This window comes from Heterocephalus glaber, unplaced genomic scaffold (genome assembly GCF_053883595.1).
Source record: "Heterocephalus glaber isolate CG9 unplaced genomic scaffold, H.glaber_assembly_v1.0 deba00000331, whole genome shotgun sequence".
In the NCBI taxonomy this organism is placed as follows: Eukaryota; Metazoa; Chordata; class Mammalia; order Rodentia; family Bathyergidae; genus Heterocephalus; species Heterocephalus glaber.
The window spans coordinates 8,621,124-8,644,064 of record NW_028258142.1 but is presented as its reverse complement, the minus strand read 5'-3'; positions in this window follow the sequence as shown (position 1 = coordinate 8,644,064).

The following is a 22,941-nucleotide window of genomic DNA, read 5'->3' as shown; positions in this document are numbered from 1 at the left end:
CCACAATTAATGATCACAGGGGTGAACATCCAGCTCTCCATTTTGCCAAGTAAGGCTGATTTTTTTTTCATACATCTGATGGATGTGTTGATTTTTTGATTTGTTATGAACTCAATATGGAAAGAAAGGAATTGTTTTGCTGGACTCTTGAATCTGAACACTTATGTCAATATTATCTGTGATTTTTGTAAGATTTTATAAATATTCAAAGAAAACTTTCAAATGTAAGTGTCTTGAAGTAGTAGACTTTTGATGGCATGTTTTCAACTCAGTGACAGAAATCAATTAGAAACTACTAGAAAATGATAACTGAAGAAAAGACAATCCTTTCACTAGATGAAGTCTGAGAATCACTTTAGTCTCCCTATTATTCAGTTTTACAAAAGAAAAGCTGACATTCTGAGAAATGAGGTGACAAGTTAGTATATGAGCTAATAGAAAATTCACGTGGTTTGCTTAATTCTTGTTTGTAGGGAGGCTGAGTCATACTTTCTGCTGAATGCCTTCTGTGTTTATAGAACATATTTGCCCTCTCACATGATATACAATATCCTTTACCTCAAATTTCTCTAAGTTTTTGAAAACAGTGCAAAAATGACACATTCTCACTTTAACTCAATCATTATAATAAATCTTCCCATAGAAAGAAGAAATAATAAAAAGAATTTAATGTATTATATCAGTAGATATCCATATGTGAGTTATTAAAAATGGTCCACAATAGTATGCAAGTTATAAAATTCAGCATTTTGTGTTTATGTATTTTATGAGCACATATGTAGCAAGATATGTGATGGAGCAGTCAAGAAAATGTGAAGAATACATATCTTCCCAATCAAAAAATGGGCATCTGAAATGAACAGACATTTATGAGACAAAGAAGTAGAAACAGCAATGAACATATGAAGAAATGTTCAACATCACTGGTCATTCAAGAGATGCAAATGAAAACAATGCTGAGATTCTACCTCACCCCAGAAAGAATGTCTACTATCATGAAATCAACCAATAAAAAATGCTGGCCAGGTTGTAGAGAAAAAGGAACCCTTTTCCATTGTTGGTGGGAGTGTATACTGATGCAACCACTATGGAAATCAATATGGAGATACCTCAAAAAACTAAGATTAGAGGTCCCATTTGACCCAACTATTCCCTTCCTGGGTATCTTCCCAAAAGAATTAAAAGAATCATATCACAGTGATATATGTCCACCATGTTTATAGCAGCACGGTTTATAATAGGTAAAACTTAGAAACATTCTAATTGCCCATCAACTGGTGACTGGAAAAAGATTTTTTTTTTTTTTTATAAAATGGAGTACTGCTCAGCCATAAAGAATGAGAAACTAGAGACATTTATAGCTAAACGGATGCCCATTGAGGCAATACTCTTAAGTGAAATAAATAGGACACACATGTGTAAATACCAAATAGTTTCTCTAGTATGAGAAGCTGAAAGTGTAAATAAGGACTAAAAGGTATAATAGATAATGTGAACTAGGAAGAAAAGGCGCAAAGAGGAAGGGGAAATGGGAGAGGTAGGGGAAGGAAAGAAGGGAATGGAATTAATATGAGAAAATGAAAAAATGGAAACAAAGTCTTTGTAAATAGGGAGAGATGGAGGGATGGAAGGGAGGGCAGGGGAAAGGGGAAAAAATAAGAACCGAGAGAGAGTATGTAAAGGTGCAAATTTCCAATGATGAATGTCATTGTATTGCATACATAAAATGTACCAATAAAATTAATGAATAAAAAAAAGAATACATGTCTTCATCATTGCTGTGTAACAATCTTAAATGTTAATAGTTTACATCAGCATTTCCTTTTAAACATAAGTCTCTGTTGGGTGTCATTGGGATGATCATTAATCTGTGAGTTAGGGTCAAGTTAGCTTCCTTTGTGCCCTCCTGGTACTGAAATCAGTGGACCTCCAACAGGCACTTGAAGTGCAAGAGGGAAAACAAAATACCACAAACATTTGCAAGTGTATTATGTGTTTTTGATTTGTTTCTCAATATTCCATTGGTCAGAACTAATCACATCCAAAGTCTACTTTTGGAAGAAGAAATTTAAAGCTACATGTCAAGAAAATAAAATGTGTGGGACAAAAAGATGATTTGCCAAAGGAATGTATTTCCAGTGTTAGGGATTCAGACGCAGCCTTACATCTTTATTTAAAAAATAAAACCAAGAACCAGGGGCACATACCTCTCATCGCACCACTCAGGAAGACTGAGGTAGGTTAATCTCAAACTCAAGCCCACCCTGGGCAATTTAGGAAGACCTTCTCAAAATAAAACATCTAAAGAAAGGGATTGGAGTGCAGCTCAGTGAAAAGACCCTGGGTTCAATTACCAGTGATCCTCAAAAGTTAAAACATAAAACAAAAATTAAAATAAAAAGAAGTTATATTGTTAGTAAATTTCACAAGGTTAAAAGTTGATCAGTATTCAACATAAACTTCAATCTATATTTATCTGATTGCCCAAATAAAGCTTTCACTTCTATATATTATCTAAATAAATCCTATTGACATTTAAAGAAATTTTTCTCCTTTTAACTCTAATACATTAAGAAATTTGTCACATATTTTGTGACACTTCTTCAGTGCTCTTTTGAAAGATTTTAAAAACGCTTTTTGCATTATTTTCTATTGCTGATAGAAACATTTGTAGAACATTATCTTGATTGTATTTAGTACCATTAGTACCTTGTCTTTTAACTAAAATATCAATTTTGCCAGAGTCTGATATCAAGACATAGTAATTATATCCTGAAAAATCCTTTAAATCCCACCAATGTAAGTTCAAATGTGTCAACTCATCTTCTGAGTAGTTGAGTCTCTATGTATTTTTTCATACCTCTCTCCTGCCATGAAATGATAAGTAATAACATCCACTTCTTCACATTAGGTAGCATTAGCAATCCCTGTGCATAAGGTCAGATGCATCTGAATTAAAACTCCAGCTCCCTGGTTTACCAATTGCTTAAGTGTCAAAATATTTCTGTCCAATGAAATGCATAAAATGAGAATGCTAATAGTTATTCCAAACTGCTTTTGTGAAGATTTTATAAGATTTCTTATGCAAAGTAGCTGGCACAAAACACACTTAATTGGTCATTTTAATGTTAAATAAAAGCCTTTTTGACAGGAAAAACATAAAAGCTGAAATTCAAAATTATCTTGCTCATATTACTATATATTTATTCAGTAGTTATGTCACTTGCATTTTACTGTTGAATCTTATAATGTAAAAATGTTATAATGTTATAAAAACAATTCAGTGCTAAACTGAGTGAAAAACAAACAAAAGTGAGGACTCCATGCAGGGTGGAAATTATATATTCAATATTAAAAAACACTTTAACAAAAATATGAGAAATAACATCCTATAAATCTATGCTTGATCTATGCTAAATCTTCATTCAATAACTTATACATCAAAAATACACAAAGTAAAACAACATTAACACCAGGGAAATAGGAATTTTGTATGTATTGTGAAAATCAGTTACCACTTTTTAATAAAAAGAAAAAAATACTGTCTGACTGGAAAACATGATTATTGGCATAGAAGTATTTTAATAAAGTAATTAAACACAAAAGTACAAATTTTAAAATTTCCTGAAAGTATATCTTCAATGAATAACAAATGATAATTTTTAGTATTCTCCCAGGCACATATATTAATAGTGCAAATTAGTATAAATGAGAGAACAACATATGTTTAACATTCAAAGTTTGGACAAACTTTATGTTCACATTATCTTGATGTGCAATATGCATTTATCCTTTCCAGTGCTTCACTACTTGCCATTATCTGTCATGTCAAAAATGCTGGCTTCCCTCTGGGAAACTTCATTACCAACCCTTAGCCATCTCTCTCTGATGGACATTTTCTTAATAAATAGTGACTTTGAACACTCCTTCATATATTCATTAGACATTGGGAATTTTCTTTTGTGAATTGTTACCCACCCGGGCATTCTATATGGGTATAATTCTTTTACATTAGTTAATAGCATTTCCTTGAATACAAGTCCAGTTATCATTGGTCTTTCAGATCATAGACAAATATTTTTTCAAGAATGACACTAGTCGACTAGTAAATAAATAAATTATAAATTTGTTATGAATTTTAGCAAGTGTTTTAAGTTTTTAAGATACAAACACTGTTGGCAATATTTAAATATATCAATGTTACATTATAAAGATGCTTTTATTTCAATTAAAGATCACATGTGTATATATTCACATTTTCCAACATGTATGTATTTTATTACCAAATTTTATCACTTGCTCCTACCTACGTCAGTGGCCTTACCACTATTTGTATTTTTTTCACTAATATCAAAGTGAATTATTATAAGATAAAACATTTTTAAATAATGAATCTATTTTTTGCTATGTAATATGTACTTATTATATGTGATTCATTATTTGTTAATTTCCATTATTGGAAATTTACATAACTTGATACAGGGAAAACAAGACGTTTTCTGCTATACTTTGTTATTCCAGTTTACCTGAATGTGAATATTCTTCAAAATTAATGAAGTACTAAATTCTTTTTTTTTATGTAACTTTACTGAGATCCATTTAATTTTAAGAAAATATGTTTAAAATATTTCATCAAACAAAAGTACATGCATATAGGAATTTATTTTGAACCACTGTACATTTTCACATTATTATGTATAATAATTTATGCTTTGCTAAGTATATTTCCATTCACAATATATCTATCAAACAAGAAATTTCTCTATTGACCTATTTTTACTACCTACGAAGAAGCTATTGGTTTAGATTATTCTGAAAGTAGAATATTTACTGAATTGTTCCATGTTCATGATATTATATTGAATTGTTCATTATTTTAAAAATATGTAGTTTATATTTTATCCTGCTCCTGCTCCACCAGTATCTTGCCTATGATCCCTCATCACTAACCCTTGCCTTTGGTCCTTGGTTTCATCATTCTAAGAAGTAGTCATATTGTAGTAGGTTACTTTGTCAGGGATATTTTTTGGTATCACTAAAAGTCTTTGTGCATTTATTATCTTGACTAGTGAGCATACAACATAAGTTAAATTAATTTCCTAGGTCCGAACTATTCTTGCCTTGCCAAGATGAATTATATTTGGGTGAGTGTGTTATTCATGTAAAGTATAATTTGAACCCGGAATTAATATTTAATTTAAAACTTTAAATCAATATTTATTTGTAAATTTTCTATATGTCATCCTTAGCATACACTGTTTTTGAATATATTGAGAAGTAATCTTTTTCATATATGCTTGTGAACTATATAAATAACATGGCTATCCACTTAACTCACAAGAGTTCACCCATAAAACAATTTGAGTATGGAGAATTTGAGAGAAGCTGTTTGAAAAAGTTTTTTTAAATTTTTGTTATAGGCCTTAATGTATTTATGTTTTCTATATATCCTTGAAATATTTCCTTCTAATGTCACATCATTTGTGCATTTATTAGAAAGCTAATGTGTGACTATGTGTTCTTGATTTAAGACAGTTTCCTTTCTGAAACCAATAAATTATTAATCACAAATCAAGTGTTAATCACTATTGAGTGCCCAAGATTGAGTCTAAATGATATTTAGTAACTATATTCACAGAATTTGTTTTCTAGATCACCAAGAAATATAAAAATAAGCAAATATAGAGGAATCAAAACCAATGGGAATAAATTTATAATTTCAGAACACTGTTAGGCCATTTCCCATTTGCTCCGATAATATTATGTTCATCCTGAGATACCTTGTGGTTTGCAGTTCCAACTTTTCTTCCAAAGTTTGCCACGAAATATTTTACTTTTTTTCATTCCTCCAGATATCAATAGTCTTTGGAAATAAAAGACACCATTCTATTTATAGCATTCTGATTTCAGTAGTGGTATTTCCATTTACAAAATATTGTAATTCTTAATGAGAAAGAGAATGAAAGTTGGAGGGAACAAGGAGGAATGGTAGGGGAAGAGGACAAAAAAATAATTGAGATGTGTTATATAAACATCTTTCACACTCTCCTATGATAAATATAATCAGTATGTACTGCATATATGTACTAATAAAAATATATAGTATTTTTGATTACTGATAATGCCAAACCCTAGAATATGTGGCATTCCTACGTGTGATGTTAATATCTTTCCAGAATCATTGTTAGGTGAAGATTCATTTGATGAATTCAATTTTTCCAAATTAATTTATCCTGATCATGTTTTGGATAGTCCTTCAATGAGAACATGGTCAGTTCTCTGTCTCATTTCAAATCCAGTGGAAATAACCCTGTATCAGCTGACTTGTGTCTCACTCTAAAATGGTCAATTTGTATTATGATTCCATGTCAAAGTATGACTTTACTGAAACACCTAGCTGAAAAATTGATGTTGGTGATACCATGAACACACTGCGTTTATTTTGAACTGTTCTTTAATAAGGATTAGTTTCAAAAATTACCAGCAACATGAATGTCCAAGTTATCTTGTTGGTTTCAAAGCACCTGGTTAAAAAGAAATATTATTAGTAGAAAGATACTGACACTGACTCATGGATAATCTTTTTCTGTAGTAACATTACTGCATGGCATTGTGAGAAACCTAAGCTGATGATTTTGTTAATTATTCCTATTTTAGGCATACCTTATCTCATACAAATTATGAATGGTGAAAGATGTTTATTTTTGTTTCAAAGCCTGCATTTTATCAACAATTCTTCTATATCTGCTAGTCAATCAAAGGCCCAGATTTCATTGCAGAAGTTTAAAGTTGTGTTCAATTTTCTTGTAAATAAGTTTCAATTAAATATATTCCAAATATAAATACTGCGAACAATGAACCCATGATGTTCTTTAGGGGAAGGTTAATAAGTACACCCCAAACAGAGGAGCATGATTTGATTTCTAGCTATGTGTACTTTGCAAACATCAATCTGGTTATGTGTGGAATATGTGTGTTTTCAAAGTAACCAATATGAATTTGAAAGATTCAGCTAATTGTTTGAAATCACTACTCATTGTTTGCACTTAGTCAGTGACTTCCTTGGCCAAGGACATAGTGTCTTCTTGAAAACTGTTCTACATTTCCAATATTTTTCAGAGAATTACTCAAAACAGGACAGATGCAGTTGAGCAGCTCATTTGAACAGAAAACAGATCCTCTATAATCTGAAAATAGAAAGAGACAAGTATAGCCAGATTCTGTGGTGAATTTAAGGCACTGAAACGATGTGACAAAAGGGAGGAGACATTGTTATCATTATTCCACAATGATACTGTAATTAAAGAAGATAACAGAAATGGAAAGAAAACTAAGAAGTCATGGATCACTATGGATTATAAAGAGAATATCAGAAAAGAAACTCATGATCAGATGCTCACAACTTACCCAGCTGAGCACAAAAGGCACATGGTTTGGTATATGAAAATCTTTCACAAACATAAACATTACAGTCCTGACCTCCCACATCTTGCTTATTAAGGACAATCCTGCCCACTCCCTTGGCCATGTAAACTTCAGGCTGACATTTCTTGAAAGAATGAAGGAAAAGCATCACAAACCAGAGCAACATTGTCTTCAGGTCATCTCTGCTTTGTTGATGTCACATCTTTTTGCCAGTTTGAAAGACATTGCCCCAAGAGCACAGCAGTATTATCAAGGAACACAGTGGAGCTGGTTCTGCAGTTTGATATTCATGCAATGATAAGGATGGCAAGAAGATTCAAATAGAGATGAAATATTTTTCTGCAGAACATGATGTTTCTGCTTTGAAATTTACCACATACACAACAAAAACTAAATACTTTTCACCATAAACCATTTTCTTTTGTCTTAGGATTAGAGACAACTTCTATTTAGAAATAACTATAAGAACAGTATTTATACATTGTTTTCACATTGAAAGCCAGTCAGATTTGCTTTATCCTCAAAAAATATGTTTATGTAAAATTAAATGAACATTGGCAAAGAGATGCACTTTTTTTCCCCTACATGGGAAATGGATGGTCAGGAAGGCTTTTCCAATGACATAATATTCCAGCCAGTCACTAAGAGTAGATGAAGAAAAATAAAACAAAGCAAAAAAAAAAAAAAAAGACAAGAAAAGCAAAAAAAAGAAAAGAAAAAGAGATATAGGTACAACACTACCACTGTCAAGGAGATTGAATTTTCACTGAGTGGGTAGAAAAGATCTAGTACTTCCGTGAACAAATGATCTTGGGTGACTTGAGAATGGATGTGAAGAACTCATCTAATAAGAGACCTCTGTCATTTGAGAACATTCCTAAACTGAAATTCTAAGTTTTCTTAACCTCTAATTCCCATCATCACACCTTTTTACAAGATACCATCTGTCAGGACTAAAACTCCAGGGTCATAGGAAAATAGATCTTGTGCAAATGGAAAAGAGACCCAGAGATGGCAGAAAGGGGAGAAGTAAAAATAATTAAAATGTGTTATACAAATGTACTAACTTTCTACCATGAATGTAATCATTATAGGCGACAAACATGTACTAAAAAAAAAATTAAAAACTAAACTATGTATTCAAGGACTTCTTCCATCATACTCTCCTTTGACTTGGATGTAAATGCCCCAGTTATATGAGTTATAGCAAGCCATTTTACCATTTCCCTAACTTCTCTCCTTTATCCAACGTGTATTTCTTGTAAGTAAACAGAATATCTCCTTAGATAAGTTACTATGGCAGTACATTTTGGATTGAGTGGTACATTGTTCCATTAATAATTCCAAGACTCAAGAGTCATGATGCCAAGGCCCTTAGGCCTATTTGTCTTTTCATCATGTAATGCAAACAGTTAAGTCACAATAGATGATGAAAATTGGATTTCCTCTATATCTCTAGAACTCCTAATTTTCTTGTTGATATATACAATAATATTTAGCATTAGAATTATAAAAGAAGACCATTTATTCATCATGACTTCATGGTAAATTATTAATCTCTAGATATCCAATTTATATAGATGGTCATCTTTACATTTCCATTCTTTTGTTTGTATTATTATATCCAAGGTAGTTGAAAAGTATTATGTGTGTATGCATTTATTGGAATATAGGATTAGGGAGAAAACTAGGACTTTCGTACAACTTTAGAAGCAATAACTATTCTTCTATAGAAAATAGACTTAAAACCAATTCAGAACACAGTAAAACATGAGCCTTACATTTTTCTTGGAGCTTCAAGTAAATCATAGTTAGTGTGACTTTAAATCTTATGCCTCCTGATAAGCAATGATTCATTAATGAGCTAACAGAATTTTCTCATCATAGGAGCTAAATTAATGAGTTAGATAGTCTTTAAGTGTGAACACATTTTTTCCTCTTCTAATAAAATAAAAAGAGCAATTGAAATCCAATGTAGCAATCACTGGGTAAATATACTGCCTTTATCAGCCTTAGATGTAAATTATGAAACACAAAAGAAAAAGGAGAGGCAGGCTCAAAGAACTACTTTATTCAATTATTCATGCATATCCTATGCCATTCACACTCCTCTTTACTCAGTGGAGTTGTAGATTGCTGCTTTTTTTACTTGGCTGGAAGGAGCACAGCAATTTCAGAGTGTCTTGGGAGCAGATCTTGAGACTCACAACAGACGAAGCCACTATGTTCTGTCACACTGGATGTCGTCAGTGCCAGAAATTTTAACAAAGATTTGTTTCTGACTAATTTCTTTCCTAGAGAGACTCTTTTATTAATTATCTTTTCTCTGTCTAGCAGTGAAGTACAAGCATTTGAAGATGGCCTTGAGAAGTGTTTGCAAGTTAATTAAGAATATTTTACTCTTGAGTGGGTTTCCTACCTGCTCAAGGACAGATGTCATTATAAAGAGCCATGTGAGGAACTGTACTCCAGACACAAAATCAATGACATCTATCTTCCCCGTGTACAGATGAAAAAAAGATTATAATAGAGTTAAATACAAAGTAATACCTTGGTATTCTGAGAAATTTTAAATATCAGGTCTAAGGTAAAATATCTATGAAGAAGGTAGATAACTACTTTTTAAAGTAAGTTTGCATTTATTACAAAAATATGAAAATCATCTTATTTGCAAACAAATTTTTTTCTAGGTAATTCTCTCTACTAATGTCTTTGTTCAAGAAAATGACATGCTTGTTATGCTTTTACCTTCATATTTTTTTCTAGGGGAACAAAATATATTATTCAGGATACAAATGTGTTTGCATGCTATGGAACTCTCTAACATATGGTTACTTTCTCTTTTTTTTTTGGTACCAGGGATCGAACTCGGGTCCTTGTGCTTGCACAGCAGGTGGCAAAACCACTGAGCTAAATCCTCGGCCCTATATGGCTACTTTTTGAAAAGATAAATTGAATCTAGAAATTTAACATTATTTAGTCTTTACTCCTCACTGAACATTTCTTTCATATTTTGTCAATACTTTTTCTTCTTTATACTTTTCACAGTATGTTTAATCATAGGAATCTTGAACTTGATAGAGACAGGAAGAAAATTCCCTATTGTCATTCAAAAAGTGATGAGTATGCTGTTGTGTGACACACCACAGCTCACTTTAGAAAAGAACTACTTTGCATTTCTAAAAACAGCAGAAGATGGGGACTTTACCATGACATGTAAAAGACTGTCATTTCAAGGGTCATACAAAAGGATCTAGTCATGAGATGGTGGGAGCTAAAGGCTAGAGTTTGGCTCCAGAGGAAGAAGGGAAGGAGGCAGCTAAAGAAGAATTTTGAGATGATCTGATTGATGGATGGAGAGAGTGGTTTCTGATCATTATTTTTTCAGTGCTGGAGGACAGAATGTATTGAAATGGCACTAAATACATGAAAGGTAAGGTAAAATGTATATTGCAAGAATGGTGTGGAGAAGATGAGAAAATTCTCTAACAGCAGACTAATTTTGTGACATATCTTTTCTATACCTACAAGACATCCAAGTATGTCCAGCAGAAATTTTCATTGCAAATATTATTTTTGTATGTTTAATTTTTGTTTTAAGGCTTTCTCCCTCCATCTTTTCTGAAAATAGTATCAGCTTCCACATTCTACTGGTATGAGGAGAAAAGAATTTGGAGCAACATAGCTCCAAATGGTTGCTCTTCTCTGCGGCAGTGTGGCTGGTATTTTTCTGTCTGCTCAATGAAATGTCCTGTATGAAAGGCTATGCTTTCAGGGATCATTTCTATAGTTCTTTAAACTGTATGGATGTCTGTGGTAATGTGTGTGTACCACAGGTAGGCAGTGTGAAGAGCTGACTCATAGCCCCCTTTCTCTACTGCAGCTGAACCAGCCCATTCCAGATGTCTGACAGGTCTCTATCCATGCAATTCACTGGATCTCTGCACTTGGGGACTTATTTGTGGTGTGGAGATAGAACCACATTAAGCTTCTCTGTTCAAAAACCACAGTGTCCTTCCTGAGGCTACTCCCACACTCTTTCTATCCTTTTGTGCCAAGCTACTTAAAGTTAAATCAATGGCAATGAAGTTTCAAACTCCTTTTTGTTCTATGTAAAGTCTATGTTTCTGTAAAAAGCTTCAAACTTTAATATTATTATTTATTAAGATTCAAGGAAAATCAGCTGTCACATTGTAAGCTAATCACTGTCATTTTTGTTATGGGATCCAGGTTTCAGCCTTATTGTCAGAGAAAAGGATTCTTGGAAGTAAATGGTGCCAATGAACACATTTAAAGAATAAATTAAAAGCCTAACTGTTAAATATCTCTAATCAGCATCCTCATTTCATCCTCATGAGAGATGATATGAAATAGATATATCCTGCATCCATAAGTGCTTTGAAATGTATCAAGTTTGATGTAACAAAAGAGATGAGAAGCTAGCTTCCACTAGTTACAGTATATGAATAGATAACCAAGCATGTGCTATAGAAATTGGAGGAGGCTCTGTTAATTTTCTGTTTCTGCTGTAACAAATTAACAGAAACTTCATGGCTAACAGCAAAATAAACTTAACATCTTATAGTTTTGCAGGTCAGAAGTCCAAACTCAGCTTTATTGGACCAATGTCAAGGAGTTGGTATGGTTGGTTCCTTCAGAGGTTGCCAAAGGAAAGTCCCTTTCCTTGCCTTTTTCCAGTTTCTACTGATATCCACATTCTTTGGCTCACGGTCTCTCCCTACATCTTCAAAACTGGGTACACTGCTGTCTCTGCTCTGTGACCTTTGTTCCCATCCTGACATCATCTTGCTCTGACATCGATCCTCCTGCTTTTCTCTCATAAAGACACTTAAGTTGATATTGTGTCCCCCGAGACAGATAATCCAAGGTTACTTCCCCATCTCAAATCCTTAATCTAATCATATGTGCAACGATCTTTTAACCTAATAAAGGAACATATTCATGGGATCCAGGAACTAGGCATCTTAAGGGAATACTGGGAAGACATGGATTACCCTACCACACAGGCACGTGACAAAGCCCAGATGTTATCAGTATTGTTCATATTTGGAAAAAAATCCTTATTTTTCTTTCCATTTAAAATTATAAATTTTATTTAAGTTTTTTGTCAAATAAAGATATGAGAGACAAGACTAATGTGACTATAATCCAGCTGAATAAAATTTTAATGTTTGACATATTTGCAAAAGATATATTTTAAAAATAGGATAAATTTATTCTATTTGCTGCTCTTTTACCTATTGTGCTTGAAATTTCACCCTTCATTAATAGGCAATGCATAAAATTCTAACCTACAGTTTGTCATATTGATTAGAAATAACTTTTCCCATGCTGGTTTGTTTTTAAACTTTATTTATACTCTCTTATTTGTATAAAATCTTTTCAAAAAATGACAGTAACACTTTTGTCATCTCTGAAAGAAAATGAGCCAAAACAGAAGCACGTGAGCCAAGGCTTTATAGGGGGAGGAGCTGCCAGGCTACCTTGAACAATGGTGAGAGAGAGCAAGACTAACTGGGGGTGAGGTTTATATAGGGCGGTGCAGCAGGGAGAGTATCGTGAGAATTGAGCAACTGGTTGCTGGGTGATTGGAAGGGGAGGATCATGTGGGTAGCAGGGTGGAGCAACAGGTTAGGTTTTGCTTCTCCAGAGGAGGTAGGCTTCACTTTTCTGAAGTGGTTCATTTCTGTAAGCGGGAACCATTTTAAGAATTGGAGTCATTTTAGAATGTAGGACCCTTGGGGCCATTTTGTCTGGTAGAGAACTCTATCACTGCAGACTCTTGTTATTACGGAATAGGGGTGAAGTTCTCTTTTTCTGTGGCTGCTTCCTGATGGCAAAGGAGCATTGTTGGGTGGGGGCTTTAAATGGCCGAGGTGTGGTCTCATTAGGTGGAGCCAGCATAGTGAGGGGCTGGTAACCAGCCATGATGAGTTTGCTGACTGGTTGGGAAAGGCCCGCATGCATTCTTGTAAGAAATTTTGAATACGATGGAACAGGCAGGGTCCGAAAAGCAAGGTCATGCATTTAATAGTGAAAGGTCCTAAGAAAGGTGGTAGCGCTGGTTAAAATATCCTGACAAAGGATGTTGGGTTTCTAGATCTCAACTGCACTTTTCTATGTGTTCCCTCAGTTCTCTAGCCTTGTCACCTATGATGCCTGACTGATTTACAAAGTACTAGCATTTTCTCCCAGCAAGAGACAGGTCCCCCCTCTTTCTGCTGTGATTATGTCCAGAGCATGCCTGTTTTGAAGTACCATGGCTGCCAGTGAATTGATCTGTGATTGTAGGGTGACCAAGGAGTCTGCCACCTTTTCTATATCCTCATTTAGCTTCTGAGATAGGGAGTAATAGAAGTGTGTTGATAGTGAAAATTTTACAACTGCTATGCCCATTCCTGCCAGAACTCCACCTCCCCTTAGGAAAGGGAGTACAGGAAGGGCACGCTTGTTAAAATGGTGGATATTGGTTAAAAAAAAAGTGTCTAGAACATTTTTTGTTAATATTATCTGTATGATCACTTTGAATTTGGCAGCCTATAGGCAAGAATAAACAAGATTTTTAAAGAAATTAGAGCATGAAAAATCTAATCAAGAGCACACTAGAATGGAAAGGCAGGTCGGGGAGAAAGTCACACTTAGATAATGAAATAGTGAGTGATTGTAACCTGTTGGCTCTTAGATTCTTTCACTGATAAAGGTTATCTGTAAGTCTGATACTTTGTCATAAGTCTCTCTAGTTTTAGCTGTAAGAAGAGACAATTTGAAGAACAAATCTCACTAAGAAATTTAACTCTAGCTGAGCTCTTATAGATTTTACCATAGTTTTTCTTAACTATCCATAACCATGGTCAGCTACTGGCAGAGCTGGAAACTGCCAGAAGGGGTCAACAATTGAAGCACTGTTTTATATCTGGTTTTATTACTATGGCATTATTTTACACCTCTTTTCGTTATTCTTTTCTGCTGGGTGTTTAAGACCAAGTTAAAGTGAGAAAGCTTGCTGTCTATCAAGGTCATTTAAGTCTCTTCAGGCATTATTTTGGAACCATGCATAGAGCCTCTCAGCTCCTCTGTCAGTGTCAGCTGTCAGGATGGGTCAAGACCTGCTTGACCATGTTGCTTTCAGTGAAAGAATGGGAGATTTTTCCCTTTTTGTGACCCTCCTTTGGCACACAGTACATTTGTTCACTAGTGTCCAGAAATCTCCCTGCTCAGGAGGTTGGATGACTTACCAAAGATGTAGGATCCCATAGAAAAGATTCCCTCATGTCCTGAATTCTTTGTTGACCTTGAGGAACTAGGGCCAAAATAATTGGCAGTCCTCTTAGCCCAGTTACAGTGCTAGTTTTGTTCTCCAAACTTTAGTTGTTGAACACCCAGAAGAGAAGATCAGTGACATTAGTAGTGCAGTAGGAGCAGTGAGCTTAACTATTATAATTTTACATGGATAACAAGCATTTTGAGGAAATGTTTATTTTATTTTTTTAATTTTTGGTACTGGGAATTGAACTCAGGACCTTCCGCTTGCAAGGCAGCTGGCAGAACCACTGAGCTAAATCCCAGGCCCCAATAGCAAGCATCTTGGAATCTAAAATATAGTTAGATGACTATTATTTTTATCAATCGTGGTTGTTCTAGTACTTGATTTCCTGTAGAATATTAACAGAAAAAACTTTGAATCAGGTGCCACACATAATAATAATGATACTTTAGCATGACAATCATGATGTCATTGTCTTTGTAACAAACTTAGATATGTTAGTATAAGATAGCTGTTTTTAAATGCACTCACTACCTTTCAAAAACAAGTAAAAAACAGGAAACTCTTAAGTTATTACCTTTTGATAGGATGCCATCTAAGGAAAATGTATGGGCCTATCAATGTACCTGTTATCATGAGTAGCTGGAGAAGAAAAGAGTGAATGCCTGGATCAAAAGGTTATTAATATAAACAATATATTAGAAAGCCTGTATAGTCAAAAAGCATGAATACATTTTGTACACCAGAAAAATAGTAATAATAATTATTACAGTTATATGAAACCTTATGTCCTATAATGTAGCTTGGTACCAAAAGGATGTTTTAATAACACCTTGTTTATCGAACCAAAAATTTTGTGTTTTGAAGATAACCAATATAAACATATTACAATAATATATTTAAGCAATGTTAATTGGGGGGGTGTCTTCCCATAAGGCTATGAAAAATTTGGGGGCTCCCATTAGTGAACAAAGACCAGAAGTAACTTTTTTCTGAGAAGCTCCTTCTTTATACATCAAGGGGAGTCCGATCATCCAGCCATCTCCCCAAACCTGTTTTTATCTCAAAAATTTCCTTTTTATATGACCTGATATAAACCAGATTGTAACAATTTATATGTAACCAATAACAAATATATACATACATATATATATATATAGAGAGAGAGAGAGAGAGAGAGAGAGAATGTAGACAGCAATATGCATTACAATCAAAATTAATCTTTGATGTCATTTTAATGAGCTGGCAACCTGGGAGAAAAGGAAGGCATGCCTTTAATAACATTTATCAAAAATACTATTGGACAAACACAAACAAACAATTGGACAGACACAGACAAACATATAAGACAATTTATGAAACTAGAGTGCACTCAAATATATTTAGCCAATTGAATTTGAACATCGCTTTTAATTAAGGCTAGTCCAAACTTTTGTAGGTCAATTAACAGATCTCTTATAATTAGAATCAGAAGGAATGAAAGTGCTTTACAACAGTAGCATAATCTTGTGTTATAGTTGTTGTCAGAAGTCTGTAAACAGAAAGTAGAGAGAAGGGCAAGATTTTCCAATATTTATGTAGGAGACAATAGGGCGCAATGAAATTTCTCAGTAATGTAGCCTGCCAAACAAGTTGTTGATATGTAAATAGGCAGAGCCAGGAGAGAATTTTACTTTTTTTTGTAGAGTCTTGCTTCCCTCTCTTCGCAGGGGAAGCTGAGATGAAGAGAGCAGACAGAGGAGTGGATGTAGACACCTTGAAAGTCTCATCCATCTTTTCAGCCTTTCGTGTAACTTGGCAATAGAGGATCAAAAGAAACAGAGGCAGAGAGTTGCCATCGCATCTGAGGAGGCAGGGGTGTTAACTCACTCTCCTGTTTGGGAGGGGCTGGAGGAGCAGGGAGAGAGCAGGTGTGTGGTGGAGTAGGGGCCTGGGTGCCTTTGGGTGTGGTGAGTGAGATTGCTCTGGGGAGGGAGAGCATGAGCAAGGGGCCAACAGTGCCTAGGAAGAGGCAGAGGTGGGGTCTTAGGCTTGAGGTGGAGTGAGAGGGGAGTGATCTGCCTGGTCAAGGACAGACATGTTGGGGTCTGGGAAGGGAGCTGGGCAGGGACCAGGGGTCATGGGTGACGTGGCTGGGCCAGGAGAATCTGAGAGGTGGTGCAAGATTGACAGCGGGAGGGACGGGTATGCAGGGAGGAGGAAGCTTGCACATACGGGACTTCGGACCATTTGCCATTGCATTGACAAAGGTTGTGAAGATCCTGTAAAATGCTTGGGTTGAATGTTCCATTTTCTGGTCAGTGGTAATCATTGTTTAATTTATATTGGGCCCTTAGTGCAGTAAAAAAAACTATAAGGTATTGGGGCTTAATGTGGCCTGTGAGCCCTAGAGTTTTGAGATTAGCTAGCAAACATCCCAGCGGTGTTGACTGGGGAGGTTTGGATTGTGTAACTCCCATGTTGAGGGAGGGCCAGATATGGAGGGTGAGTACTATATAGCTTCCTAGGAGAAAGGGAAAAGGGAGGAGCGTCCTTGTCCCCTTTGACGTTTTCTGGAGAGAACCAGAGGAGCAGGGCTGATGGGGCATACCCCAGGGGTGGCGGTGCTGGCCACAGGCCCAGGAGTCCATTGACCTGGTGCTGGGATTTTGAGAGAGAGACAGAGAGAGAGAGAGAGAGGGGGAGAGAGAGAGAGGGAGAGAGAGAGAGGGAGAGGGAGAGGACCCGAGAGAAAGAGTCTGATCTGAGTACTCACCCAGAGATTAGGGACCAGTGTGGATTCAGGGTGTCAGCAATGGCAAATATGAAGACCACTAGTAGGGTGTTCGTCTGGCAGGGTCTGGAAAGGACAGTAGGGAGGCCAATCAACTCCAACCAGTGGGGGATTGTGGCAAAATGCCAACCATTGCCTTCCCAAGTTTTGGCACCAGAATGAAAGGAAACTAGCCTAAACAGGAATGAGGCAAGGCTTTATTGGGGAAGGAGCTGCCAGGCTACCTTGAACAATGGTGAGAGAGGGCGAGACTAACTGGGGGTGAAGTTTATATAGGGCAGTGCAGCAGGGAGAGTATCCTGAGAGTTGAGCAATAGGATGCTGGGTGATTCGAAGGGGAGGATCATGTTGGTAGCAGAGTGGAGCAACAGGTTAGGTTTTGCTTTTCCAGAGGGGGTAAGTTTCACTTTTCTCAAGTGGCTCATTTCTGTAAGTGGGAACCATTTTAGGAATGGGAGCCATTTTAGAATGTAGGATCATTGGGGCCATTTTATCTGGTAGAGAACTCTATCAATCTCCTGTAATTTTTAATAGCACATTTTAATACTGGAACCCTCACTCAGGCTAATCCAGTACTAGAAATTTCAAATTCACTGTCCCAGTTTACAACCTTGGAAATATTGATAGCAGATATTAATAACCCTGATGATCCTTTGAGTCACACAGTGCTTAAATAATTTGCCCAAAATCACAGAGACAAAAAGTAAATATTTTAGTTAGGAATTAAAACAAAGTTCAGAAAATTAGTGGCTTAAGCAAGATGGTGTTAAAGTTTTAGATTTCTCAGGATAAGAAGGCCACAAGAAGGTAGCTGTGGCTGGTGCAAATCCATACAGACACCATAAACAGGGAACCACTCGGCTTTGCACTCTGCTGGCCTCTGGAGTTATCCTCAACTTCAGGGCTTAGCACTCCTCCCACCCCACATAGGGCAGCAAGAGCTTCAGTCAGATTGTCCCTCGGAGATTGCCCAAAGACTTATGTATTTATAACTTATTCCCACATACTTCTTGCTGTTGCTCTTATTGCCAAGGAATGTTTGTCTTTATTATTATTGTTGTTGCTGTTAATTAATTCAATTTTTAAGCTGATGCTTTGCCCCTCCAGATAATAAGAGTTCAGTAAGTCAAAGGAGCACACAGCAACAGTCTGAAAATTATTACCAAACTTTTGCAATTACAGAGAATTTTTTCCTTAATACTCTAATGTTAAAGAGTGGATAAATCTAATTGAATTTAAAGTTTAGAAAAGATTTCTCATTAAGTTGACATTATTTTCATAACTTTTCACTTTCTCTACTTAGTTTTGTACTATTCCTACATTTCTAACTTGATCTGCATTTCCCAGCCATTTGGTAAAACTGCTTTAAAATGTGTTATATTTGCATGTAAAAGATCTTAATACCAAGCAATTGTTTTAAACATTAATATGTATATATAAATTCAGTACATTGAAATCATTTCAAATCGCTTCCACAGCCGCAAAGCTTATCTACAACTACAAATCATTCCCCCTACCAGCATCCTGTGTTCCAAAGCTTAAAAGTAAGAGTGTCTTTTTCTTCTTCATACACAAACACTACATTCCTCCAAAATCATTCCTGGTCCAGCTCTCTCTGTCTCTAAGTAGTCTCCCTCCCCATGGATATAACTCATTGTATGCTACTAATAAGACCCTGATTCATTTTCAGTTTCCACCACTGATGTTTATGACTTTTCCAAAGTTCAACCAATGCATTGATAGTTGCCCTGGGTTATTTCACAGATTCACCCAGTTTAGGAAGTTCAACTCTGCAGTCCTTATAATTTATCTCAAATACTTCCTCTGGCTTTCACACATATTTCTCAAGTAAATGTCTATGTATACCTCCTTCTCCCTTGACAGAGACATTGAATTCATCATCAGATTTGTTCTATCCAATCTAATCTAATGGGCAATGATCACTGGAGTCCCAGCTACAGCTCAGTAGATGTATTCTGTTTGGAAATTATTTAGAATTCTGCATTTCAGATGCTTTTAGTTCCAGAGGCTTTAAAATATGCACATGCATAGGACTACATGCATGTGGGCAAAGAGCTCACAAACTCCTTAAAATTTCCATAACAGTGACTTCTTTCATGCTAAGACCAACCCCATCTTTGCCAAACATGCTGCTGGTTTCCTTTTGCTCAGAAGCAGTTCCCAGCCAAGTTATTGCTGTCATGATTCTTCATCTCCTAACCAGGTTCAGAATTTGTAAGTTAAAATACAAGAAGAATTTAGTTTATCTCCTACAGGTTCCTCACTCACCCAAACCCTAGCATCATTGATCTCTCTACAGCCAGACAATGCTAACAAAGGGAGAGGCCAGGGAGTTTAGGTGACCTTTCCAGTTCTTCCTGGGAGTTCTGGTCTGTCCCACATTGCTCTGTCTTACTTTTAGAGGGAGAGCAGCTGTACGAAATAAATACAAACCTGTGCTTTCTTTTTTTATCTTCTGTTCCTAAATGTTATGCTATCCCTAAAAGTTTCTTAGATCGAAGACACAATTGTTGTAACTCATATTCTGCAGGGTCATTTTTGCAATAATCACTGAAATTTTCATTTGTTACAAAATATGTTACTATACTTAAGATAATTTGTTTTCAAGTACAGTAAATTCATGTGAATGTTAGCATATTTAGCTATACATCAGATTTTGTCTTATGATATATCTTTGCCACTTTTATTGTAAAATTATGTGTTAAACATATTTCTTTATGGATCTACAAGGATTAAATGAGGAGAATTTGGATTCAATAGTTTTTCCTCCAATTCAGATCACTGAATTTCAGGATCAATTTTTGCAACATAAATTTAGAAATTATAATACATTTATCACAAAGTTGCAAGAATTACATGAAATAACACTAAAAAGTTTCAAATACTATGTTAGAGAGCTCCAATAAATGTTTATGTTTAGATCAATATGTCTAAAAATGTGCTGGAAGGTGCTAAAAATATGCTGAAATAATCTTAACTGAATACACTCAGTTTTTGAACAATAAAAGTGACCAAAAAGAAAAAAACAAAAGTAAGCAAATAAATAAATAAATAAATCCAAAAATATACACACATGCACGTACACACACAATGTATGGCATCTGATGTCTACCTTGACTAGTACCAATATAGAGGGTAGTCTTAGAAATCACCCTTCAAATTTGCTTTTTTACACAATATGAGTGGAATTAGTGAATGAAATTTATGAGAAAGGAGAAAAAGTTTTGTGTGTATAATTCTCTGATATATTAGAATATTTATGGGTTTAATGTAATTTTGAAGAAGTGTTAATGGACAACAAATATATGAGAAAATGTTCAACTTCTGTGGCTATTAGATGCAAATTAAAACAATGCTGCGATTATATCTTACTCTAGAAAGCATAACAGTCATCAAGAATTCAGACAATAACAAATGATGGCATGGCTGTAGGGAAAAAGAAATGCTTCTACTTTGTTGGTGGGAATATAAAATAGTACAACCATTTTGGAAATTGGTATGGAGATTTCTCAAAGAATTAAAATTAGAAATTCCATATGACCCAGATATCCTCTTTCTAGATGTATTCTCCCAGGAGCTTAAAATACAATACAAAACAGTACATGCATAGCAATGTTTATAGCAGCACAATTCATGACAGCTAAATTCTGGAAACAGACTGTATGCCCATCAACAGACCTTTGAATAAAGAAATTTTTTTTTGTTTTTTGAATAAAGAAAATTTGGTATCTCTATATAATGGAATACTCTACTATTTGGCTATAAAGATAGACAAATTTGAAATATTGTTGAAAAGTGGATATACCTGGAAAATATGTTAGATGAAATAAAGCAGGCACACAACCTTGAGTACTGTATGGTATCTCTCATCTAAGCAACACAAAGTATATAATAAAAAAAATAAAGGATAAAAGGAGAGAAGGGAATGGATCTCTTGCAGATGGGAAGGGGTCCAGAGAACCAAAGAGGAGGGGGAGAAGGATGGGATGGGAAAATAGGTAGACAAAGATGTGCTGCATACAAGGTCCTAATAATCTTAATGAATGTAGATATTACATGCCATAAACATGAACAAAGATAAATAACATCAACAAGAATGAAAAGAGGAAAGAAGTATTAGAGGAAGAGAGGGAAGAGGGTAGGGAAGGGATTTTTAAAAAGTAAATGTACCACATCCTCAAGAAGATTGAAAACTGAATGTACTTCAAAAATGTACTAATAAAAAATGTAATGTTGAAAATTTAATAAAATCTTGAATTTACAGGAAAAAATTTTTCTTAAAAGGAAGAAACAGGAGAATTTTAACAGGGGAATCCTTTTATAAAATGTAATTTTGCGAATGCTGTTCTTATTATACACATTTAACAGTACTGTTTTCAAATACAATTCTTTTTTGAAAAGTTCTAACTACACAATATAGTAATATGTTATACACAGTTAACATTACTATTTTCAAATATAATTTCCTTTTGAAAAGTTTCTAACTATACAATATAGCAATAAGTAAGGGAGGTGTGGGGGATATGGATACAAAGTTATAAGTAAAAAAGAAGAATACATTTTTGTTTTCTACTACACAGTAGAGCGAATATTGCTAATGACAATGTTCTGTATATTTCAAGATAGCTAGAAGAAACTTTCAATTATAAATGTTTAATGTGATATATTTTCTAATTACTCCAAATTAATATTATACTATATGTGTGTATATCTCAAAATATCATTGTTCTTTTTGAATAAGTACCTTTATTTTATGTCAGTTACAAATAAAACTTAAGAAGAATCTGTATGTATTTTACCTACCCTCCATTCTCCCCACATATAATATTTTCTTTAAATAATCTTCAAATTACAAACTTCTCACTGGTTCATTATTATAATCCTCTGTCACATGAAAACACTGTCTCAAGCAGTGGTTACAACTCATACTATTATTAAAACCAAATGTTTTTTTTTTCTTGAATTGACTTCGTAAAATATATTTAATAGACAATCTAACATCTTTGAATAAACTTGGAGGAGCACCAAGAACTTTTTGATGATAAATGCAATAAAAAAACCTCATATTTATTTCAATAAAAAAATTCATTTCAGAAATTAAACTGTTTAGTAAAAATATATTTCAGTCCTTTCTTCTTTATGCATGTTAAAGTTCTTTCTTCTTCAGTACCTTGAGCCTACAGCTGGCAACTGCTTCCTTGGATGGTGATGTGGTTCAATATATGAAGGAAGAAAAAGAAAAATGAGACAGAGGAAAATATTTTTGGCTTTGTGGCTTTATACCACATATGATAGTCAAAGTAACATAAGGTGTGATTTAAAAATATGATGTATGTTTAAAGAAAAAGAAATATTACAGTGACAGATATTTTGCCATTAATCCTCTCCTAAATATTCCCTCTCACTTTAAACACACATCCCATTTTTTTGCCACTTT